This window comes from Podarcis vaucheri, assembly GCF_965113315.1.
Source record: "Podarcis vaucheri genome assembly, chromosome: 16".
Lineage (NCBI taxonomy): Eukaryota > Metazoa > Chordata > Lepidosauria > Squamata > Lacertidae > Podarcis > Podarcis vaucheri.
Window position 1 is genome coordinate 6363573 of NC_138754.1, and position 26882 is coordinate 6390454.

Genomic DNA, 26882 nt, shown 5'->3' on the forward strand with positions numbered 1-26882 from the left:
CTCCACCACACTCCTTGGCAGTATTCTTCTAATACCTCAAGTTTCCATGCTCCACCTGTAAAGTTTTTTTAGAAATCAGGCATGGTGCTGTCATACACAAAAGTTGATTGCCCTCTCTGAGAACGTTGGGACCGCAGATGCGCACTCCTTTGGGCTGGATGGGTTTGCTCCTCTCTGCCCAGGTGATGCCTGGTTCTAGGTGACAAGACTGAACCCTCCTGTTCAGGCTTCTATTCAGCCAGTGCCCCCTCCCAGTTGCTCCAAGCTCTCCTGAGCCTCCACTGAGGTTCTCCTCTCTGGGGGCAACAGGAGTCGGGGAGGGAAGGGTTGGCATCCCTGCTCCCTCTTTCCAAGCAATTGAAGTCAGGAAAAGAAGAGGAGGAGGAGGAGGAGGAGAATGAGTTTGGATTTGATATCCCGTTTTATCACTACCCTAAAGAGTCTCAAGGGGACGCGGGTGGCGCTGTGGGTTAAACCGCAGAGCCTAGCACTTGCTGATCAGAAGGTCGGCGGTTCGAATCCCCGCGACAGGGTGAGCTCCCGTTGCTCTGTCCCAGCTCCTGCCAACCTAGCAGTTCGAAAGCACGTCAAAGTGCAAGTAGATAAATAGGTACCTCTCCATCAGGAAGGTAAACGGTGTTTCCGTGCACTGCTCTGGTTCACCAGAAGCAGCTTAGTCATGCTAACCACATGACCCGGAAGCTGTACGCTGGCTCCCTCAGCCAATAAAGCGAGATGAGCGCCGCAACCCCAGAGTCGGTCACGATTGGACCTAATGGTCAGGGGTCCCCTTACCTTTACCTAAGGAGTCTCAAAGTGGTTCAAAAGGGCATTGTCTTCTCCTCCAACTAAGATTATCAGCAGTCAGCCCCCCTTGTTTCTTTCTCCCCCTCCTCTTGCATCACAGCCCAACAACCCAATCCCAGTCCTGACCACACTATAGATTTAAATACCAGTAGCTCTGAAGGTGAGGAATTGATGTTCAGATACCTGATATTTTCATTAATTTGGTTCACAATGGAAAGGGAATAGGAGCCATGGAATGAATTAGACATGCAAAAGCAATTAAAAAGTACAAGGATTTTATTGAAGCACTCAGTTGTATACATACCCCCAAGTAAAAGAGACAGGGAATCTTTGCATTAGAAAGTTACATATTTTTACAGTGAGGTATATCTCTGCAATGATGGATTTGCCTGGGAGGGTCATTTTTTTTTAAAAAAAGTCATGGTACTTGGGATATCACACTGGGTAATCCAGTTCATCCCATGTTTAGTAAGATGGTATACAACACAAGTGCCTACACTACTTCACCACTTGTTCAAATCTGAATTGGCTTGTCATTGTGACATCACCATACTGTGATCCCTGAGTGGTTGGGACTGATGGCATGATCCCTTATTGGTTGGAATCACCTCCCAGAAAGAAGTAGCACCAATTCCCCAAGAGAGGAAAGGGCATTGAAGCAGGTGCAAAGAAATAGGGTTTGGAGTTTAAGACAAAAATAAGTTAACCTGCTCCTGGCAGATGTTGTTGACATTCACTTCACATCAGTATCCCACCAGGAATGACGGGAGTGACATTCAACAGCATCTTGAGAGTCACAAAATTCCTCATAACTGACTTAAGGAAAATTCAACTAAAAATACAGTGGTGCCCCGCAAGACGAATGCCTCGCAAGACGGAAAACTCGCTAGACGAAAGAGTTTTCCGTTTTGGAGGTGCTTCGCAAAACAAATCTCCTATGGGCTTGCTTCGCAAGACGAAAATGTCTTGCGAGCTCCTGCTGTTGTTTTTTTTCCTTTCCCCCCTTTTTCTAAGCCGCTAAGCCGCTTATCAGCTGATCCGATCAGCAGATAAGCCGCTAAAAGCCGCTAAAAGCGCTAATAGCGCTAATCCGCTACTCCGTCAATGGGCTTGCTTCGCAAGACGAAAAAACCGCTAGATGAAGAGAATCACAGAACGGATTCTTTTCGTCTTGCGAGGCACCACTGTAAAATAAAATAAAATTTACATGACATGCACTTTATAAGAGCAGAGCCTTTACAGATGAGCATTTTACATGTCCCATTTATTGTGTGTTTCGTAGACTGCATTGGGGACTAGCATGGTTTGCAGGCCTGGCAGCAGGAGACTTTTCCATTATGAACATTGCTACACAGATATCCCCCTGGGAAAACCACTTCACAGCTTTGTGGCTGTATTCCTACTCGCGTCCCAAAACTTGATGACCCAGTCCATCCTCTGCAGGATCCAGTACGAGAGGGACATGTCCAATTGTTTGGAGAGCAGCAAGACTTCATAGCGGGAAGCATGTTGCAGCTGGCTTCCTTCTATAACAAGGGAAGTGCAGGACAAATCAGTCTCTCAACTCACCACATCAGTCAGAATTCTGGTTGGATTCTGGATTATTTGCCATTAACTTTGTGCAGGAGTTACTTTGCATCCAGGTTCATTTAAATAAATAAATAAAAAGTACCACACATAAAATAGAACTGTAGAGTTGGAATATTCATGCCTAAACAGAAGCTTAGGAAAGTGTGTTATGCTGAGTTATATCATTGGTCCATTTAGCTCTGCACTATCAGTTGAGACTACAGTGGTACCTCTGGTTGCGAACGTGATCCGTTCCGGAGGCCCATTCACAACCTGAACAGAATGCAACCTGTGTCTGTGTATCTGCGCATGTGCGGGTCGCAATTCGCCATTTCTGCGCATGACGTCCTTTTGCGCATCTGCGCATGCAAGAGCGGCAAAACCCAGAAGTAACCCATTCTGTTACTTCTGGGTCGCCGCAGGACGCAACCTGAAAACACGTAACCTGAAGCAAACGTAACATGAGGTATGACTGTACAGGGTTTCAGGCAAGGGACGTTCACAGCCCTACCTGGAGATGTTGTTGAAGTTTGACCTCTAGCACTGAGCTATCAGCTGTCTAGCTCACCGTGAGCCACCTTCAGGAATGCAAGGTGCACTTTCACAAGTGCCTTCCCCACAACAGAACTCAGGCATGTCTGAAAGTATCCACAAGGCACTCTGAAGCTGTTCACAGCAGAGCTGTGCAATTAACTGATGGCAGTATTTCGTGATCACCTGTTTGTTATTGACTTGGGGTGGGGAGCAAATAGCCAGGGATGATCTCAGGAATGAGCCGATTTGCAGTCTAAGCTAGTCATGATGGCTATGCCCTGTCTCCACAGTTGGAGGCAGTCCTGCCTCAGAAGACCAGCACAGGAATGGAGAGGACTCTTGTGTTTGATCCTGCTTCTGGCTTTCCCATTGGGGCATCTGGGCAGCCACTGTGAGAACAGGATGCTGGAATAAATGGGTCACTAGCCTAATCTAGCAGGCTCTTCTTGGAAGTTTAGCAGGTTCTTTTGTATACTAACTGGACATTTTTAACACCACCATGGTGGTGATGTGGTTCCCTGACTGGCTGGTATTTATTTAAGACACATGTTTACCACCTCTGTTAGAACTAGATGGCATGGACTGGCTGGACAAAGAGGACGAGGAAGGCTCAGAGCCAAGGAATTGGTGGTGGGAGAGCAAGGAGAGCTCAGAGGGAGAAGATTGGGAGGAGGTGTTGGATGACAAAGGGTTTAGTGAGCAGAAAGAGTTTGTGACAGGGAGCAGTTCATACTCCAAGACTGAAGCAAAAGAAGAGGTCTAAGGACTGCTGAAAAATCCTGGAAGTCTCCCTCTCCTGCTGCAACAAGCTTTCCTCCCCCCTGGTCTTCAAGAATTCGCAGGGTAATGAGAAGAGCAGAAAAGAGGTCAGAGGTGTGCAAGTGCAGTTTAAGACTGCTTGGAAAACATTCGGGAGTGGAGGCGCCTTAGAGAAGTAGGTAAGGCAGGGACCTTCGGTCCTGGCAACTGCTCCATAGGTGCAAGACCTCCTGGGAAGTGTTGCTGAGAGCACTAGGCTGAGTTGCATGTTTGCTTCCTCGATTAAAGTGTTAACTTCACTGACAAGGAGACGTGCTTCCTTTAGGGCTGACCTGTGTCCGATTCCAGCCCTGACACTAGGCCACAGTAGCCACAAATGGTGGACATTGTAGATGGTGGTCAATCAAGTTGCAGTTGCTCAGTTGCTCAGTCTGCTTTCTCTCTCTCTCTCTCTCTCTCTCTCTCTCTCTCTCTCTCTCTCTCTCTCTTACACACACACACACACACACACTTTATCTCTGACTTTTTGGTATAACTTACATAGTGGCAAGATATTCTGAAGGGTTCATTGGTGGTGCTGACTTGGGCTGGAGGGAGTGTGAGGGCACAGTGTCCTGGTTGGACCCGCACTCTGCTCTCAGGAGCAATGTCAACAAGCACTTCACTGTTGCTCCCATAAAATCCACCATCTCTGGAAACTCCTGGAGAAATGCAGCATGTCATCTTGTGGGACTTTCAGGATCCTACTGAACACAAGAGGGAAGGAGAGAGGGAGGGAGGGAGGGAGGGATGAAATGAAATAATCAAAGCCGTATTGTCTACGTTTGGAAACTCTCGGGGAGGGGGAATGAAAGTAGAGATTCGCAGAACCCATGTTGCAAAACAAGGACGAGGGACATCTGTGGCCCTCCAGATGTTGCTGGACTACAGGTCCCATCATCCCTGAAGACTAGCTTTGCTGGCTGAAGCTGCTGGGCAATGGAATCCAATGACATTACGAAACTACAACTCCCATCATCACTGATCACAGGCCACATTGACTGGGGTTGATGGCAATCCAAGAATATTATGGAATTACTCCTCCATGCTCCTTAACCAGCTTTGCATCACACCCTCCTTGAGCATTTCTTCCTGGCTAAGACATAGTCTTTGAGCCCTTGTTAGCCTGGATGGAGAACAGAGATGGGGTTATGAGACTGTGTAGAAACTAGCCTACTACGCAGAAGGTAAAGTTTGCATTTGTTGCTTCAACAAATTTTGCCTGTGGTTCTACCAACCACTGGCATGTGGCCCTCAGAATACTATCCAGGAATGAATGTGGCCCTCAGATTTCCCGACCCCTGTGATGGAGCAAGCTTTTTTGTCAACTCCCAATAAGAGCTTTGAGAAGAGAATGAGCAAAATAAAACTTACCCGGTGCTCTCAACTGTAGCTGCAGACAGACGTTATTAGAGGCACTGAATGACCTTCTGGGTTCCGGGCACTTTTATACAGGACTTTTCATGTGGAGTTTTAATTATAGGTCTTGGAACCATCCTTTGAAACTAAGCAATGGAATTGGTTTCCAGGCTTTCTATGCATCCATTACTGGAAAGGAGTGTGATTCAGTGCTTGTGAAAATGTGGCCTATATGCACAGTCAAATATAGCAGAGCATGGCGGCTCACAGGGCACCTAACCTGAATTGCATAACTAACACTAAATCTATAGCACCTGAGTCTGTTAATGTAGATCCATCAGATGTCCAGGAATGGTAGGCTGGGAATTTGTAGCATTGCTAACTCAGTCACTTCTTTACAAGTGGAGACTGTGCTACAGTTATTAGCAACGCTCTGAAACCAAGCCACAGTAAAAGCAATTAGCTTCCAGCAAGCTAACCAAATGGTGCAGAATGCAATAAACTATTTCTATCATAGCCAGTCATCCATACATATAAGTAGGTCCTGGAGGACCAAAATAGAACTCCTAAGGTCTATGTAGGTCAGGGATGGAGGATGCTGTGGACCTTCAGGTGTGGCTGGACTCCACCTCCCTTGGCCATGTTGGTTAGAGTTGATGGGAGTTGGAATAACACAACATCTGGAGGGCCGCTGGTTTCCCACCCCTGACATAATGAGTTGCATTATGCTAAACCAGAATTGAGACCCTGATCTATCCACGGTAATCAAACCCAGAGGTATCTCTACTCCAGGGGTGAGAGACACTTTAGATGTTGCTGGACTTCAACTCCCATCTGCCTCAGTAAGCGTGGAGAGGATTTTACCCAAGGCTTACTCAAACTGGGAACTTATCCTGCAGGGGTAGCCAGTGTAATTTCCTCCATATATTGCTGGACATTATGATCACTGACTGTTAATTAGGTCTGGTGGGAGTCGGAGTCGGAGTCGGAGTCCAACAGCATGGCCATTTGGGGAGAAGAATGACATCAGGAGCCATGAATGGATTTGAGGACTTGAACCTTTCCATGATTAAGTCGTTTCAAGAAAACATCAAAGTTATGCAAATTCCCCTCACCTTGTTGGTGGGTGAAAGTTGTCACACCAGCTCGCTGCTGGTGCCAGGCCATTTCGGACCCTCCCAATGGCCAACAGGAGATGTTCTCCTCTCCCTTTCTCTGTGGGGAAATTCAAATTTACCCGCTTCTGATGATTGGTCTGTTAGCATTTCACTCCTCCGTTGCTGGATGTGTGATTGTACATCACATGTCTGTCTTTACTTTCTAGGCTTGGAAAGCCTGAGAACGGAAGCTAGCCTTATCTCTTCCACTCTGTTGTGGTTTTGTACTTTTTACTTTCTTTTCTCTCTCGGAGCTGAAGTGAGAGACACCATGATCGCTTGTCCTGTATATACTGCTTAATAAAAGCTTAGAATGAGCACACCAATCTCCACTTTGTTTCTGCTAAACACTGCTGAGTGTGTGTGCTCATAGGCATCTGCTATGTGTCACTGGAGCGTGCTGGGACTGATGATTTATGGACATCCCAGAGCTGTGCAACTTCAGGAACACGCCCAGACAGATTTGTCTCATCTCGGGGGCTGCGTGGACCCCCTGGCGTATTCTGACATGGTCAATCATGGGTGGGGTTTAGGAGGCATCAGCTGTGTGATGGCCTGGGACTTGGGCTCAGACTCGGAACCAGAGGAGTCTCAGTCCGCACCGGATCCTCTGCCTCCGGTGGCATCTGAGCCGAGTCTGGGGCCTGATTCTGAAGAGTCCCAGTCTGCACAGGTTCCCCTGCAACAAGCACCAGCTGGGCCGAGTCAGGGGCCTGATCCTGCCCTGGCTCCAGATGCGGGGATTACCTCATTGCCCTCAGCTGGGCAATCACTTACAGCTGCTCCACTACCAGTTGGGTCAGGAGAGGCTGAGGCGGCCCCTGGGTCTAGTAACCCACCGTCAACTCCCAAGCTGCACAGACTTAGGTCTGAGAGAAGGAGAGACCTGAGTACTCACAGGAGGAGTGCTTGCCTTCGGGCGAGACAGGGAGTTGAGTCGCCGGGGGATCAGGACCGGCCGTTACCCCGACAGAGATAAAAGGCTGTTGGAACCCACCCCAGGTTGCGGGAGCAACATTGCTGTGTGCTAGAACCTGCCTGAGACCCTGTGCCTGACCTTGCCTGGTTTCCTGCCTTGTGGCCTGCCTTGGCCCTGTCCGACTGACTCCTTGTGGAATCCCTGGATTCGGGACTGGATCTGGACCGCATTGCTCGGGTTAACCCCTGGGCCCAGCACAAGCGGTTACCAGAAGCTTCAACTGGGACAAAAACGGCTCCCGGTCCTCCCTGCTGGCACTGAGCCTGCTTTCCTCTGTGGCCACAATTCATGGGCCCATAACCATTGTCAGGTGGTCCTACACATGAGTAGGAGTCTGGCAGAGACACATGCCCGACTGTCATGTTCTCTCCCTCCTGGTCGTTCGTTCGGGAGATTCAAAATCTTTTTCCAGCCTGAACATCACAGCGGCTGATACCTTAGAGGCATCAGCACATTTCAGCATCAGCAGAGTATAGGCAGTCAGCGTACAGACTCAGTAGTGTAGCATTTGGCTAAACTACGTTTATGGACATATACACACTTGGAGCATCGTAACTCAGCTCCTTCCTCTTCAAAGAGGAAGAACAAAGAACAAATGCCCTACATCACGGAAACACAGTAATACAAACATCCTGTCTCCATGACTTCCCACAATGTGGAATGAAAACATACACCGTCATGTGATAAAAACAATCCCATGACTGCAGCACGGGAACAGAATCCTAACAGGGCAGAGCCAGGTGGAAACTTTGTGCCAGTTTCCACTTGGGTCTGCTCCTTCGGGATAAAATGGGCCTTGCCTCCTCACCTGGCACTGTATTTGGCTTTTGGGCCTCCTACCCTCCCACCCTCATTTCTGTGCTTTATTTGTTTTTGCCATTTAGTGTTTTGTTAATGACCTTGCTATAAAACTTTTCAGTCACTGTGTTTTGGGGCCAGGAAGGAATTTTATCTCCAGACAGAGTGGTTTGCCTCAAGAGTTTTGCCTCCCTCTTAGCAATCGTCACAACTTTGGCAGTTAGGGCATTGGGTGGGATTAATAGTAATTAATTGGAAGGGTGGGTGTATGGCTTTCCATTCCCATCCCAAGAATTGGGATACCCTGTTACAAGGATCCTAGGGGATCTGGGTTGAGGGCCATAACACTCCCCAAGGCTGTTCTGATGGGCTGTTGCTATTTGATGTAAGTCATAGGACAATCCTTTCCCAGAACTGACCCCCTAGGAAGAAGTCAGCAAGCAGGTGGACTGAATGGAAAAATTACCCAGTGCCTGAGCCAAATCATTTACACCTGTAATCAGTAAAGTTGTGGCCTTTCTTTGATCCAATAGTATAGCCCTGCGTATGTGCATGGTGGGAGGCAGCAGGTTGTGGGGTGCATGTGGTTTCACTGCACCTGAGCACACAATTGTTTTCCCTTTCACTCCTTGGAATGACTAGATCCCATAAAGGTATTAAAAGAAAGGACTCGTCAGAGTGTGCAATAGCTACACCTTATTATATGGGGCTGAGAATAGACCATGAGTAGCCAATAAAACAGAGGAGTTTTCCAGAAAAACTACTATTGCTAGTAATAATAATGAGAGGGAGAGAAAGAGAAAGAGAAAGGGAGAGTGATATGTGGTTTGTAGGTTATGCTTTATGAGAACCAGAGGAGGCAGGCATTTATTCTATGTGACACCCTAAAAGTATATATAAACGCTCAAAACTCAGAACTCTCCCAACAGATCACATCCTCTTCCACTCACTCGTCTGAATTTGTGCTTCTTGTGGAACCAGGTGAGTTTTGTGGAATACATTTCCTTTTGCTTCTAAGCTACATGCAACCTCCAAACTCAGGGGAATTATGCCTCCAGTGTTTAATAGCTGGAGAGCAGCAGTAGGAGAGAGCTGTTTCCTCCATTCTCTAATTTGTGGGCTTCTTGGAGACACTTGATTGGCCATTGGGGGAAGCAGGATGCTGGACTTAAAGTCTACTCATCCAACCTTCTCCTGTGAGATACTTTGTTCATGGATCGCTTGGGATTGTGCTCCAGGTCAATTCACCCAGTCCTCTCCTGTGAAGTGCTAGGCCATGGCTAGGTGTTCTGCTTTGGTAATATTTCCCCGTATGCCTTACCTAGACTTCAACACATTCAAAAAAGTGGAATGACAGACATGCATCCAACAGCCGAAGCTTCCCATCGTGGAACTTGTATTGTGTAAGAAAGCTGTACCTGTTGGATTTGTGCATCATGTATGACGGTTCAACTGACAGAAGATTAATGGTCAGGAATAGCAAAGGTTGGCAGGCAAGTCTACTTGCTTCGTGGGGGTGCTCTGATTTCCTACCCCTGCAGTGAATGCACAAATTAAGGGTGAGACAAGCATGTTAGGATTATTTCAGGGAGATGCACATCAATGCATTGAACAGATTTGTTCATGGATGGCTTGCGAGTGTGTCCAAGGTCCATGTATCCAATCATCTCCTCTGAAGTACTTTGACTGTTAACCTTCATGTGTGTTTCAGATCCCTCTCACTCACTCAAGATGGCCTGTTGTGGAACTTCGTGTGGTGGCGGGTGTGGTGGCGGATATGGCGGATACGGTGGGGGCGGAGCTGGAGCCGGCAGTGGCGGAGTGTTGGTTGACACTGGCAACACCTCAATGGTGCACGTCCAACCCGGCGGTTGCTCCCTGACGGTTCCAGGACCCCGTCTCGTCTACCACTGTGACCCCCGAGTCTCTTGCCGCTCTGTGTGTGCTTCTGAATGCTGCCCACCCTCCTGCTGTGGCTCTGGGTCTTATGGGGGTGGACATGGGGACTCTGGCCCAGGCATGAGAGTCGATATGTGCTACCCAAGCTACGATGTGGTCATGCCAGCAGGATTCCTGCTCAGCACTGCCCACTGTGGTAATGTCAACACTTCATGCTGTGAGCCATGCTGTGGGCCATGCTAAACTTCAACATGGAATTGTGGAGCAACCGGGACGTGAAATGCAAGGCATGGACACACAACAATGATCATAGGCACAACCTCCAGAGGGGATGATTGCATACTGATCTTATTGAAACCAGTAGGTACAGAGTGCAACATTTCTGGATTTCTTTCTCCTTTCAGAATAGCTCGTCATACATTGACCATCATTCCTTCTTTCCTCTCTGCTTAACCTACTGATCCAAATATCTGCTCCAGTTCCTTATTTATTGATGTGTCCTTTTAAACACACAACCCACTCATTGCAATAGCTTTCTTTAAATGTGTCATGGTTTCTATTCAAGCTACACTTCTATTTACTGCATAACTTGTAGGGTTTCAGGAAAGGTTCCTTCCCACCCCCTACCAGGAGATGCTGAGGAATGATCTTAGGTTCTTGTGCATGCAAAGCAGATGTTCTACCATGCTCTGTCCATTCAACATGCTAGATAGGGCATTGTTTGTTCTTTTGTCTCCAGGGACATGGTTGCTAGGGGATTCTAATAGAAAGCAAAAGAAACGGATAAAGGGTTTAAAGGTTTGTCCTGGTTTTGAAAGCAGGGCAGCTAAATGACATTCAAAGAGTGGGGGAGAAGGATGTGTCAGTCAGAGATCTGCTCTGTGGGCTACTCCAAAAGGAAACTCCATGCGATGATGGAGCCACTGTGAAGGGGAGACACTCACAATGCTTACTTACTTATTACATGGATGTATTGCTTATTCTGTTCGGAAATCTGTAATTGCTTTCTTAGTTTCTTTTGTGTATTAAACTTTCACACAGCATCAAAACTTCAGTCTCAGAGCATCATTATCCCAAGTATGGGGGAACTCTTCCTACATGCGGGCCACTTTGCCTTGTGAGCAACTATTTCTGGTTCATTCATTCATTCAGTTCATTCATTCAGAGCATTTGTATCTCACACTTCAGCCAAAAAGGCACCCAGAGTGGCTTACACACCATCAAAACAAGACAGTCTCTACCTGCAGGCTTACAATCTAAAATAAAAACAAATGACGCACAAGGGACAAGGGACAAGCAGCAAATAGAAATATCAAAGCCAAAACAGTTTTGATTTCTAAACAGTTATTCCCATATTGACCAGCTGACACAATTAAGGGGCAGAAGATACCCAGTGGAGCTGGGCCTCTAGCAAAGCTGGTGAAAGGAGCCCTGAGTAATGTGAATTTTACCTTTCTGCAACAGACTAATTTCTACACATACTCTCACACCCTTCTCTATCCTCCATTCAGGCAAGCAAGAAGCATTATCAGGGTTCAAGGACACATTGCATCCATGCCCCACGTCTACCTGGCAGCATCCGCAAGGTTTGGGCTGGCATGGTGGGTTTCATTCCCCCCTCCGCACCCATCCCCTGGTCTTGCCTGTTGTAGGCGCATGTGTGGGCGCACATCCTGGGCACCAACAAAGGACGCAGCACTTCTGAGAACATAGCTATTGTGGATTATAGTCACTGATAGTCTTCTACTCCATGAATTGATTTAGATAATCCTCTTTTAAAGCCATCCAAGACAGTGGCCATTGCTACTTCTTGTGGAAGAGAATTTCATGTATGGTGTGAAGAAGAGGAACCAGAGGGATAAGTGAACCAAAGAAACATATACAGTGGTACCTCGGGTTACATATGCTTCAGGTTACAGATGCTTCAGGTTACAGACTCCACTAACCCAGAAATAGTACCTCGGATTAAGAACTTTGCTTCAGGATGAGAAGAGAAATCGTACTCCGGCAGTGCAGGGGCAGCAGGAGGCCCCATTAGCTAAAGTGGTGCTTCAGGTTAAGAACAGTTTCAGGTTAAGAACGGACCTCTGGAACGAATTAAGTACTTAACCCAAGGTACCACTCTACCTGTGGTGCCCTATAACATTGATTACTTGTGCAAATGTTTTTAGACTCAGAGACACAAAACTACACTGACAGAGTGTCTAACTAATGCAGACATGGCCTTTGCAGTGGAAAAGTGGAAGAAAATGGACTGTCCTCATTGCTCAAACGTCATTTCAATGCAGTGGGTTGAAGTGGGACCAAAAGTCACAGCTCCCCATTGACAAATGGCTGGTCCCAATGCAGATGTGGACAGAGCAATGGCCACGACTCATCTATGTACAGTAGGCTACATTCCAACATTGCCAGAGTCAGATGTTTTCAAGGAGCTGTCGAGCATGTCAGGTCAACCACAGGGAAGACACATACATAGGAGGCATGGAATGCAACTAGCTTTTTATTAGCAAACAATAACAACGCAGTATAGTCTTCTGGAAGATAATCCTCATTTTAGAAGCTTGCAACATAAAGATGGATTGAAGACAAATATCTTTATACATGTCACAGTCAAGTCTAAAGTGGATAAGATATCCAATGGTCTGAGATAGGGGTAGCCAACTTGGCATCCTTGCAGACCTACCTTGAGGTGCTAGATAGAGATTGAATTTAGGACGCCTCACATCGTCTCATGGATATGCCAGTCCTGCCAATCAGATACATTGAGATATCACAGGACAGCTCAGCCAATATGACCACAACTGGGTAGATATGTCTTGAATTGTAGCCAGGCTGATGCAATTAAATGATGGTGGGCAGCAGGCCATATTCTGGGAGGGAGAAGGGTATCTGGAGAGACAGGGAAAACAGAACAATGAAAGTAAATGTATCAAAAGTACAAGGGGGAATAATGTAACTGTGATGTAAAATTTCCCCAAAAAAAGATAAGAAGAGACCTGCTGGATCAGGCCAATGGCCCATCAAGTCTAGCATCATGTTTTCACAGTGGCCAGCCAGCAGGGGGTTAGGATCATACTACTCTCATGTAGGACCCTGGCAGAGACACATGCCTGACTGGCATGTTCTCTCCCTCCTGGTCGATCGTTCAGGAGCTTCAAAAGCTTTCTTCTGCCCGAACATCACAGCGACTGATGCCAACAGACATCAGCACACTCAGGGATCTGCAGAGTATTTGCAGTTCACTTATCAGACCTCAGCAACTCAGCATTTTGGCTAATCTACTTTATTTACATATAAAACACTTGGAGCATTCTGACTTAGCTCCTTGCTCTTTCTCATCAGACAGCAAAGAGAAAGAACAAAGGACAACAATCCCATTTCATGGAACACAGTAACACAAACATCCTGTCTCCATTACTTCCCACTCTGTGGAATGAAAACATACATCGTCATGTGATAGACAACAATCCCATGACTGCAGACACGGGGAATGAATCTCCAACACAGGGTTGGCCTGAGACATTTTGGCACCTAAGGCAGACTGCCATATGGCCTCCTCCCCACTAGGGAAGGAGGGATGAGTGAAGATCTACATTAAGAACAAGGGTGGGAGGAGACTAGCAGTGCCTCCTACTCACCAAGAAGCTGCTGTAGAAGCAGCATGGTGGGATGGCTGCCAAGGAGATGGCAGATCTAGTCTCTGAGGAACATGCCATGCCACAGCTGTCACTGCCACTACAGTGGCAACAGCTGGTGATTCAATCCTTGGAGGCCAGATCTGCTACCCCTGTGGTGGTCGCCTCACATCGTCTCATGGATACGCCAGTCCTGCCAATCAGATGCCTTAATGGGAAGCCCAGAAGCAGAACCCAAGTGCAAAAGCATTCTCCCCTCACGCTGTTTCCAGCAACTGACAGTCTGTAATGTGTGTGTGTGTGTGTGTGTGTGTGTGTGTGTATAAATTTTTTATTAAATTTTCTGTTTTACAGTTTAAAATACTCATTTTACATCCTTAAGATAACCAGGACTTCCCTTCTTCATGGTTCATTGTACATACTATAAATCCCTGCATATTTTACAAAAACTATACCATTCAGTATTCCATTATTGCATCCATCAAAACTTATTTACACTGTTGAATTCATCTTAATGCTGCCCACATTTTCAAATGTATACAATTATTTTCCATATATTCAATAAACGTTTTCCAATCTTCTTTAAATGTATGTTCTTCTTGTTCTCTTATTCTATATGTTAAGTCTGCAACTTGTGCATATTCTGTCAACTTAAGTTGCCATTCTTCTTTGGTTGGAGCCTCGCCCATTTTCCATTTTTGGGCTAACGAAACATGGGCCACAGTAGTGGCATACATAAATAAACTTTTTTGACACCTGGGAATTTTAGTCTGAATTATCCCCAACAGAAAAGACTCTGGGTTTTTGGGGGGAAGTACTCTTAAACATTTTTTTCAATTCATTATGGATCATTTCCCAATATTCTTTTACCCTTTTACATGTCCACCACATATGAAATAATGTTCCCTCCACCTCTTTGCCTCTCCAGCACTTATCTAATTCACTCTTATACATCTTAGCAAGCCTACACAGAATTAAATACCATCTGTGAATTATTTTCAGGTTGTAGAGAACTTTCATTCCCTTGTCTAAGCTGTCTCTCACTTGACCCCTACCCCATCTTCCCTCCTTGATATTTTACTCACATTACTGGTTTTGGAGACTCACAAAGCCTTCAGAGAAGTTGAAAAATAGGTGGAACAATTAGATGTAACATCCATCTCCATAGACTAGACTACATACATTTGCCATTTCCATCTTCAATTGGTATTTGTGGTTTAAGTCAACTAGCAAACTAACATTTCCATGGACCCTGGCAAATTGGTGACCTCTCCCAAATGGGATGGCAGATGTGTGACCTCCAGACCTGGCCACCATCAGATACGTACAGTGAAAACTTATATAGCTCTGCTCCTATTAGGTTCAATGAAACTTACTCCCAGGAAAGTAAGTACAGAACTGCAGTCTTAATTTTTTAAAAAATCAAATGTATTTTAACAAATACTGAACTGTATAATAATCAATGTCATAGGATAAGGTGGGGGACCCTGGGGCCTTTCAGATGGTGATATCTATCAGTTTGTTGGCAGAAGTTGATGGGAGGAATCCAACAACATCTGGAAGGCCAAAGGTTCCCCAAACCTTTCATAGGAGAGACAAACACACACACATATAACCTCAAACATTCAGTAAATAAATGTTTCATACATATGCTTAGAACAGGGATGTCCAACAGGTCGATCGCGATCTACTGGTAGATTCCCAGGAGGTTCTTGTAGATCACGGTCGATTGCTGGGTCCTTTTCCTTAGCGTTGTTAAAATAGGATCTAGGAGAAGCGGAGGCAGAAAGAGAGGGAGGTTTTCTTTTTTCACAGGCAGAGGGGGAAGCGAGCCCCTCCTCCCCTGGAATCCAAGTTGTTAATTCCCAGGGAGACGTAAGGCAGGAAGAGCAGACACATCTTTCAGACACACTCTCGGGGGAGGAGGGGCAAGCTAGACAGTCTGTGCTGGAATCCCCTTGCTCTCAGAGATGGGGCAGACTGCGGGCTTGGCGTCAAGCCCACAAGAAGTGGATGAGCCAATGGTGTAATTCCTGTTTGCTAAGAAGCCACCCTTCAGTGGGATCAACTGGGCTATCGAGTGATGATGACTGAATTGTGTGCTCTGACCAAGCTTCTGTGTAAATACCAATAAATCTGAAAAACCATAAAACCGTCAGCCTGCCGTCTCTTGGTGTGAGAAAGAGACTGTGAATCCTGACACTAAATCTGCATTTCAGAATATGAGATGTGGCCAAATCTATATCTATATTTATATATATATATCTTTTCCTCCCTCTCTTTCTCTGGAGCAGACTTCAGAATAACAACGTGCCCTCCACATCCCACAAATTAGTGTTTGAGAGAGCCTTGAGTTTGGGTTATTCAAGTTCACTAGCTGAGAAGGAGTGATCCACCATTGATTCATGACCTCCTAAATCAATTGATCCATCATGATAGGTCATAGTTTATGTGCATATTCTCCCTAGACTTAATTGCTGTACACGTTCCTTGTGAAACATTCCTGTCCCCAAATAATTAGGTTTGAACAGTATACCTTTCTTTTTATAAGTTTATGAGGACCTCTTGACTTCAGATGGCCTAATTAGAATAGGAAAGTCCTTGTTTCTTCTTCTTCTGATGCTTGTGAAGGAACTTGCTGCTGTAAACATTTCCTCGTGATTTTCCTAAGGGTGGCAGTCTTTTTGAATACTTTCCAGCTTCAATGTTGCTCTCTCATCATTAGCTAGAGAGATCAGTAGACAGAGGGAAAGTGGTTAACGTACATCACGAACAACCACATTCATCAAGCCTGTAGAAAATTATGCATACTGGCTGAAGAATGTACAAAATATTGCCATGCATGTTCCCAAGGCTTGATGGAAATTATGCATAATGACCAGAGATTGTCCAAAATTCAGTCAATCTATGCACCTTTCTCACAATCCATATGGACCAGGAAATGTGTGCAATGCCCTCTTTGTGGATGGATTATGTGCTCATACTCCAAGATATATACATAACCCAACACTTCATCAACAAACTTAATCATTTATAAAACAATGAAACACTTAACACAAGTAAAAACAGCTAAAAAAATAAACTATACCACTGCAACAGAGTGGGCTTTATCATTTGCTGCTTTAAAAACCTTAAAATGCCTTAGTAAACAAGGGTGACTTATTCTGGCAGCAAAGTGATAAAAGGTGGGCACAAGTGGTTAGAGCATGAGGCTGATAACAGCAAGATTGCAGGCTCAATTCCCTTATGGAGTAGTTGCATATCCCTGCATTGCAGGGGGTTGGACTAGATGATCTGAACTACAAATAAAAGATCAAAACAGTGAGTCTCTGTCTGAAGGCACACAGATCATGGACTAAAGGCATATAAGGTGACTGCCTTGCTGGACCTAAGCAGATCTAGGTCTGGTCAGGGGCTGAATGGTAGCCATCCTGGGAACTTGGGTTCCATGATGGAGAAAAGGTGGGATTTTTTAAAGAGGGAAATAAACACACAGGATTGTATGCAATCAATTCTCCTTCAGAGTAGGCTCATTGAAATTAATAGATCTAAGTTGGTCATGCCTATTCATTTCAATGGGTCTACCCTGAGTAGGGCTAACACTGGATGTAACCTGCAGATTCTGGCTCTGTAATGTCTACATTGACTGACAAGTGTCTTAAGCATTGAACCTCCTAAAAATGTGTCAGAAAGACTGCTGGGTCAGACAAATGACCCATTCAGTCCAGCATCCTATTCTCGCAATGGCCAATCAAATTGCTCCAGAAAGCCAACAGGTAGGGCATGAACTCACAAGCCCCCTCTCACGGTTAACCATAAAAACATCAGAATTGTTTTGGAATTTTTTGAGTCAAGCTGAGTTTATGTGAGGAGTTGTGTGTCGAACGTGTTGTTGTTTGAGGTGATTCACAGAATAAATGAAACCAGGTCAATTTCTTCATCCTTCATCACATGGCTGACCATTCCCGATTAAAATTATAAAAAGAAAGGAATCTGTTGGGTGTAATAGAGATGCTTTATTATAAGGATTTGACAGTAGACCACAGGCAGTTAATAAGGAATCTGTTTGGAGAATTGACATACATAGCCGTGTGTCATGGTGTCAATAATTAGCAACTGATGTAAAAAGGTCACAGCTTTTCAAAGCTGACCAGGTGTATATAAAAGCACTGAGCTCAGGAGCCTTTTCATCAGCTTCAGTTGACTTCACACTCAAGACATACCTTCAGCAAACCAGGTAATGTGTTGCATTTTGTCAATTTGGCAAAGGTGTAGCTTTATTGGCCAGGTGTAACTTTGATGCTATACCTTCAATGGCCAGGTAGTGGAGAGAGAAAAACAAGGGCTAGCTGCTGTTTTCATGCTTCCATTATTGGAAATGGGACAATGAATAGGCAGACCTTCATCCATCCGACTTGACAGTAATTTGGTTCTTATTGAGGGAAGGGATAATCTCTATAATATTTTTGCAATGAGTGATTATGTTTCTTTGCATGTTAAAAGGCCTGGAAGATTTGATTTGTTCTATATTCAAGCAGACAGAATGGGGGTTGGAACATAGCACAGTGGTCCCTATAGAAGGTGACAGGTTCATCCCCGGTGTCTCCAAGTAGGGATAGAGACTATAGGGGAGATATTGCACAAACCATCTTCATGTATTCATACATTCCAAGAATGGGGAACTTTATAGTCTTTCAGATTATTGCTGGATGACAACTCCCATCATCCCTGAGCAATAGCCATGCTGGCTGGGGGTGATGGGAGTTGGAGTCCAGCTGTATCTGTAGGGCCACAGGTTCCCTATACTTGTTTGAGGGAACAAGGCCAGAGCAGAGGCACTGAGGCACTTCAGGACTGGGGAGAACTCCACAGGAACTCCACCCCTACTACATACTGTCAGTGAACTTGCTCTTCGAGTCTGTGTCCATATGTAGCCAAAATTGACAAATCCACACAGAAGAGAAAATATCTGCCTCACTTGGAACTCCAAGTTTTGCTTTGTTTTTTTAAACAAAACATATTGCAGGTGAAATAAAAATTGCCCAATGAAGATCAAGGGTGCTCAGTGGGCATGCAAAGCGCACAGACTGTTGGGGAAAAGAATGGAATAGGGTGGTAGGGGAGTGGAATTTCAATGAAGTATCATTGAAAAGAGCACGAGTGATCGGGAGCTTGAGAAGATCACTCCACACTACAAAATTTTGTATTAGGTCCAATGACTTATGTTTCTAAAGCCGAATGTTCCTGCTGTACAGGGATCACTAATGCTAAGATGTATAATAATAATTACAAAACTACTTGACTTATATATGTGGGTGGGTGGGTCTTCAAATTCACCCACTATGGGAGTGATGCATGCAGATGTTGCAACTCCTAGCAGCTCCAGCAGCCAGCATGGCCAAGAGTGAAGCATGATGGGAGTTATACTATAGCAATATGTGGAAGACTGCACGTTCCCCTCTTATGATATAGTGTCTCAAGGAGGTCATGGGTCAGAACGGCTACCTAGGCAGGTACTGAGTGAGAGCTTTCAACTAGGAGTGAGATCCAGTTGGTATAGCTGTCCAGGCACAGTTCCAGCCAGATCTAGATGACTTTGTAGTCCTTCCAGGTCTGTATTGCTAAGGAGCTCTCCAGCCTGTAGTTCTGGTTGTTCACCACAAGGGGCCAGGAACACAGGGTGCTCCTGGTAATAAGTGCTCTATTATTTATCCCTGCAGTAGATTATCCATTGACTGTCCATGTCTGAACTCTGTCATGGAGCTTAACATGTCAAAAGCCCAACAGATCTAAAAGCAAGGGTGGGGAATTTCTCTCTGAGACGTTGGTGGGATCAGGTGGGATCAGGAATCCTGGAGCACATGATAACGACATATTTATTGGGCCGAAGTACTGACACTCCCTGAGAAAGGGCTCCTAGTGACACTGACAGAGCTGGATTGGACTATATCTAACACCACATCTAAGCTTCATCATTTTTTGTCCGAGGCCCATCCGTCCGATCCTCTCCGGTTTGTTCACTGTCCATCTCTTGTGTGTTTCAGATCCCTCTCTCACACTCAAGATGGCCTGCTGTGGAACATCGTGTTGTGGTGGCGGATATAGCGGTGGATATGGCGGTGGATATGGCGGCGGACATGGAGGATATGGTGGTGGCGGAGCTGGCGCCGGCAGTGGCGGAGTGTTGGTTGACACTGGCGACACCTCACTTGTGCATGTCCAACCCGGCGGTTGCTCCCTGACAGTTCCAGGACCCCGTCTCATCTGTCACTGCGACCCCAGAGTGTCTTGCCACTGTGTGTGCGCTTCCGAATGCTGCCCACCCTCCTGCTGTGGCTCTGGGTCTTATGGGGGTGGACATGGGGGTCATGGAGGCTATGGCCCAGGCATGAGAGTCGATATGTGCTACCCAGGCTATGATGTGATCATGCCAGCAGCATTCCTGTGCAGCACTGCCCACTGCGGTAATGTCAACACTTCATGCTGTGAATGTGGTCCATGTTAAGTCACTACGGAGACCATGCACTGTTACCGGCCAAAATAGTATTGTCTTCTCAGAGGGTTGAGCACCTTCCACTCTTGCCATCTTGGTGGGATTGTTGGGTCCTTGACCTCTGTGTCTACCTTCCCTGGATATGACTCTCTCAGTTTCCTCCTCATCACAATAGTTACCTCATACTTTTCCTTTTTGCTATTGTTTACTGTTTATAGTTACTTCATCCTTTTTGCTACTGTTTACTCATATATTGTCATTTTAAGTGCCTACCCCCTTCCTCTCAGAAGGTGATTGATTGTACTGAAACTTGAACAATGTTAGGTTTTTGAAACTCTGTAACCATTCTTTTTCACTCTCCAATTGTATCTAATTTCTATCTTTTGTCATTAAAAACTTCAATGCATCATGGCTATTTTGTCCTCTCATTCATTTATCAGTTTGTTTTCCTTCTTGATGAGGCATGGAGAAGAAGGAATCTGTGTCCATTCTTGGGTAAAATGAATATGAGGGAAGTGTGGAAATATAGGCTGTTAGACCTTAGATTACTTCCAAATGTTCCCACTTTTCTTAGCATAGAAAGGGACCATATGCTTTGTAAGTTTAAAATGGTTTACTTACAAACTCTTCAAACATCAGATTCATGTGCTTTTACATGCAGCAGCAGGTAAAGATGGACAGTTTAATTTAGGTTCTACATGTGGCAAAAGTTTCTAAATTATTTGTTTACAAACATGAAGATGGCTTGCTTAAGCTACACAGTCCAAACCTGGATCCCCCTTCCTGGTAGTATTCACATGGTGGAGGACAGATAAAACAAGGAGTTTGATAACCCTTCCAAGGTGCAGAGATGAGACCTAGCTAAGCTTGGCAGGACAGCTTACTCTATGGACTTAACCCAGTGATGGCCAACGTGGCTCTCCAGCTATTTTGGGACTACAATTCCTACCATCCCTGACCGCTGGTCCTGTTAGCTAGGGATGATGGGAGTTGTAGTCCAAACTTGGAGGGTTGGCCATCACTGACTTAACCCCTTCATGCATTAATTAACCATTTTTTTATTATTTTCCTTACACATTCTTTTACAGTACAATACATTAAATCACATATGTACTTTTAACTCCACCGAGCTTGCAACATCCCTCCTTCCCCCTTCATGCATTAATTGGAGTTAAACACATTGTCTTTATGATACTGATTTATCTTTGGCCTGATCCAGCATTGCTCTTCTGCTCTTCATTCCCATTAGCACTCCTCCTTAGGCAAAAGAAGCAAGGAATTTTAAGGGTATCCAAATGATAAGACAAAGAAACATCATTATTAGGGGAGAGAGGTGGTGCACTCATCTGGTCTAGGACATTGGGTTTGTTAGATCAATGTCATGCACACATATTTATCTGAGCTGTGCACAATTGTCCTTTCAAAATTAACCACCTTATTTGTGGGAAGAGAAATTTCTCTGGAGTAATCTGGAGTAATCATCAGTGTCTGTGGCAATGCGATGATGGTGGTGGTGGTGATGATGATGATGTATTTATTATACCCCTCTATTATTATCTATTTATCTAGTCAGCTTCCAACAAAAATACAGAGGGTGGTGGTGGGGGGAACTGTGTTATCAGACTGGCTACCATTTTGCATTCTTCACAATTCCCTGGAAATAGGAGGAGAGGAGGAGGAAGTTCTGGTAACCACCACCCAAGGAAAGTGGTGGAGAGAATTCAGCAAAAAATATACAAGGTGGCCTTCTTTTTTGCAAGGGGAGAGAGAAATGGGAGCAGGGGAATTATTTCCTGTTTCATTTCTGCTCCAATCTGTGTGCTTTCTCTCTCCCCAAAATTCATGCAAATTCCCAAACTCAGAATAACAACGTGCCCTCCACATCCCACAAATTAGTGTTTGAGAGAGCCTTGAGTTTGGGTTATTCAAGTTCACTAGCTGAGAAGGAGTGATCCACCATTGATTCATGACCTCCTAAATCAATTGATCCATCATGATAGGTCATAGTTTATGTGCATATTCTCCCTAGACTTAATTGCTGTACACGTTCCTTGTGAAATATTCCTGTCCCCAAATAACTAGGTTTGAACAGTATACCTTTCTTTTTATAAGTTTATGAGGACCTCTTGACTTCAGATGGCCTAATTAAAATAGGAATGTCCTTGTTTCTTCTTCTTCTGATGCTTGTGAAGGAACTTGCTGCTGTAAACATTTCCTCGTGGCTGAAGAATCTACAAAATATTGGCATGCATGTTCCCAAGGCTTGATGGAAATTATGCATAATGTCCAGAGATTGTCCAAAATTCAGTCAATCTATGCACTTTTTCCACAATACATGTGGACCAGGAAATGTGTGCAATGCCCTCTTTGTGGATGGATTTTGTGCCCATTCTCCAGGATATATACATAACCCAACAAACTTAATCATTTATAAAACAATGAAACACTTAAAACAAGTAAAGGGAGCTAAATAAAAATTAAACTATTCCACTGCAACATAGTGGGCTTTATCATTTGAAGCTATAAATCCTTAAAATGCCTTAGTAAACAAGGGCGTCTTATCCTGGCACCAAAGTGATAACAAGGTGGGCAGAAGTGGTTAGAACATGAGGCCGATAAAAAGCAAAATTGCAGGTTCAATTCCCATATGGTGCAGTTGCAGATGCCTGCATTGCAGATGGCTGGACTAAATGATCCTTAGTGTTCATTCCAACTATATAATTCCATGATTCTATTATTCTACTTCTGTTGATGCAGTCTAGAATTCTATTAGCTTCTTTTGTTGTGGCATCACACTGTGGATTATGTTAAGCATGGTGTCTACTAAGACCCCTAGATCCTTTTCCCATATACCTACCCTGTAGAACGCCCTCCCACCAGATGTCAAAGAGAAAAACAACTACCAGACTTTTAGAAGACACCTGAAGGCAGCCCTCTTTAGGGAAGCTTTTGATGTATGATGGACTATTGTACTTTGGTGTTTTGTTGGAAGCCGCCCAGAGTGGCTGGGGAAGCACAGCCAGATGGGCGGTGTATAAATATTACTACTACTACTACTATCACTACTACTACTGCGGCTACTGGCAAGCCAGGTGTCCCCTATCTTACATTTGTGTGGCTGTTTCTTCCTGCCTAAGTGCAGATCCTGACATTTGTCTCTACTGAAATTCCTTTTGTTAGTTTCGGCTCAGTTCTCCAATCAGCTGAGGTCAACTTGAATCCCTATTCTGAGATTTCTATGACCTTCTAATGCACTATACTGAAAACTCTCTATTGTAGTACCACATGATTTGTGATTGGAAATCTCTGCTGGCACTCTCTCAGCAAAGATTAGTAGCCCCAAAGATTAAGAATCCAGGGAATGACCCTTTTATTAGAACTAAAGGATTTATCCTTTTAACCAAATACGAAACAAAAACCAACAAAAGACCCAAATTTTCCAGCATCTTGTTCTCAAAGTGGCTAACCAGATACTTCTTCTGGAAACCTGCAAGAGGGACGTGAGTACAGCAGCAACTTTCGCGGCAGGTGATTCTCAGAAACCAGATATTCAGAGGCAAGAACATAACTAGAGTGTCTAGAAGCCAATGACAGGCTTATCCTCTATGAATTCAATCTATATTTTCCCTCATATTCACTTTACCCAAGAATGGACACAGATTCGTTCTCCTCCATGCCTCATCAAAATAAAAAAATTCCTTCCAGTAGCACCTTAAAGACCAACTAAGTTAGTTCTTGGTATGAGCTATCGTGTGCATGCACACGTCTTCAGATACACTGAAACAGAAGTTGCCAGATCCTTCTATATAGTGAGAAGGTGGGGAGGGGTATTACTCAGAAGGGTGGTGGGAATAGGAGATTGGCAGATAGCAGACCAACACGGCTACCTATCCATACCTCATCAAGAAAGAAACCAACTGATAAATGAATGAGAGGACAAAATATTCATGATGCATTGAAGTTTTTAATGACAAAAGACGGAAAATGGATACAATTGGAGAGTGAAAAAGAATGGTTACAGAGTTTTAAAAGCCTAACATTGTTCAAGTTTCAGTACAATCAATCACCTTCTGAGTGGAAGGGGGTAGGCACTTATAATGACAATATATGAGTAAACAGTAGCAAAAAGGATGAAGTAACTATAAACAGTAAAGAGTAGCAAAAAGGAAAAGTATGAGGTAACTATTGTGATGAGGAGGAAACTGAGAGAGTCATATCCAGGGAAGGTGTACGCAGAGATCAAGGACCCAACAATCCAACCAAGATGGCAAGAGTAGAAGGTGCTCAACCCTCTGAGAAGACAACCCTATTTTGTCCAGTAGCGTTGCATGGTCTCCGTAGTGCTTTAACATGGACCATAGCATGGTTCACAGCATGAAGTGTTGACATTACCACAGTGGGCAGTGCTGAGCAGGAATGCTGCTGGCATGATCACATCATAGCCTGGGTAGCACATATCGACTCTCATGCCTGGGCCATAGGCCATGATTGCTGGAGCTGATGGGAGTTTTAGTTCAGGAATATCTGGAGGTCCAGTGGTTCCTTTGTACTACAAAGAGATTAATCAATCCAATTACTAAACAGTTGGGGGTGGGGTAGGTTTTCCACAATACATTTCACAATCTCTGCTATCTTGGAAATACCCCTCCTCTCATGCACAAATAATAGGTGTGTGTGTGTGTCTGCAAATCAAAACTAATAAATAAAAATACTATAAATTGTTCCATTCAATTTCCAGTTTAGAACAAAGTACACTGTGCTTCAGTTCTGGGCAACCTGAAACCCTCCAGCTCCCATCATCCCTAAGCATTGGCAGTGCTGGCTGGGGCTGATGGGAGTTGGAGTCCACCAACTTCTCAGGGAGGGCAGAAATTTCATCCTTGATTTTAGATCTGTTGGGCTTTTGACATGTTAAGCTGCATGACAAAGTTCAGACATGGACAGGCAATGGATAATCCACTGCAGGGATAAATAATAGAGGACTTATCACCAGGAGCTCCCTGTGTTGCTGGCCACATGAACAACCAGAACTACAGGCTGGAGAGCTCCTTAGCAATACAGGAGGACTAAAAGTCATCTAGATCTGACTGGAACTGTGCCTGGACAGGTATACTCACTGGATCTCACTCCTAGTTGAAAGCTCTCACTCAGTAGCTGCCTAGGTCGCTGTTCTGACGCATGACCACCTTGAGACACTATATCATAAGAGGGGAACCTGTGGTCTTCCACATATTGCTATAATATAACACCCATCATGCTTCAGGCGCTGGGACTGAGCAACGGGAGTGCACCCCACCGCGGGGATTCGAACCGCCGACCTTTTGATCGGCAAGCCCTAGGCGCTGAGGCTTTTACCCACAGCACCCCCCATGCCCAAGTTACACCTGGCCAATAAAGCTACACCTTTGCCAAACAGACAAAATGCAACACGTTACCTGGTTTGCTGAAGGTAAGTCTTGAGTGTGAAATCAACTGAAGGTGATGAAAAGGCTCCTGAGCTCGGTGCTTTTATACAGACCCGGCCAGCTTTGAAAAGTTGTGACCTTTCTACATCAGTTGCTAATTATTGACAGCATGACACATCGCTATGTATGTCAATTCTCCAAACAGATTCCTTATTCACTGCCTGTGGTCCAGTGTCTGATCTTTATAATAAAGCATCTCTATTGCAACCAACAGATTCCTTTCTTTTTATAATTTTAATGGGGAATGGTCAGCCAGGTGACCATTAACCTGGCTTCATTTATTCTGTGAATCACCTCCAACAACAACACGTTGCACACAGAGATCATGATGAGCTCCTCTTTTTTCTTTTCTTTTTAAAAAAATTTTTCGGGATTTTTACATACATTATATCATCTTCCAATTTTTAAATTTCCTGTACAATTTTTCCTTCCCCTCCTCCATGCCTATACCTTCCATTTTTCTCTATCTTTCCAACCTAAAGCTATCGTTACCTTTCCTGCTAATATCATATGAGCAATTCTGATGTTTTTATGATTTACAGTGAGAGAGGGCTTGTGAGTTCATGCCCTACCTGTTGGCTTTCTGGAGCAATTTGATTGGCCATTGCGAGAATAGGATTCTGGACTAAATGGGTCTTTTGTCTGACCCAGCAGTCTTTCTGACACATTTTTAGGAAGTTCAATGCTTAAGACACTTGCCAGTCAATGTAGACATTACAAAGCCTGGCAGAATCTGCGGGTTACATCCAGTGTTAGCCCTACTCAGGGTAGACCCATTGAAATGAATAGGCATGACCAACTTAGATCTATTAATTTCAGTGAACCTACTCTGAAGAAGAATTGATTGTATACAACCCTGTGTGTTTATTTCCCCATTTTTTTTAAAAAAACCCCACCTTTTCTCCAAAATGGAAGCCAAGTTCTTGTGTGGTTCCTAGGAGATTTACCATCCAGGTCTTGACCAGAGCTAGATCTGCTTAGGTCCAGCTAGGCAGTCACCTTGTATCCCTTTAGACCAGGATCTGTGTACCTTCAGACAGAGACTCTGTGTTTTGATCTTCTATTTGTAGTTTGGGGACAGAATCAGTGGAAGCACATGTACACTTGCAGTACACTTGCAGAAGAGCAAAGGTATTGTCACCAGCAACTCCAGGTTGTCATTAGAAGGTTCTCCGGTGGCATTCCAAGAGAACAAGTAAAGGGAGCTAAAAACAAAGAAAGTATACCACCGCAACAGGGAGGGCTGTATCATTTGCTGTTTTACAATCCTTAAAATGCCATAGTAAACAAGGGCGTCTTAATCTGGCACCAAAGTAATAACAATGTGGGCAGAAGTGGTTAGAGCATGAGGCTAATAACAGCTAGATTGCAGGTTCAATTCCTATATGG

At 44.7% G+C, this 26882-nt stretch overlaps 1 long non-coding RNA gene across 2 annotated transcripts; it reads right to left on the bottom strand.

Moving 5' to 3' along the window:
• Positions 1-2052: 2052 nt before the first annotated feature.
• On the bottom strand, positions 2053-6325 carry LOC309520772. 2 transcript variants are annotated; one of them, XR_014214398.1, is made up of 3 exons: positions 6183-6325; positions 4210-4412; positions 2053-2333 (listed from the first exon to the last, which is right to left on the bottom strand). It is a non-coding gene; the product is annotated as an uncharacterized lncRNA (long non-coding RNA). The 2 variants fall into 2 exon arrangements; XR_014214399.1 differs by having other exon boundaries at positions 4210-4415.
• Positions 6326-26882: the final 20557 nt, after the last annotated feature.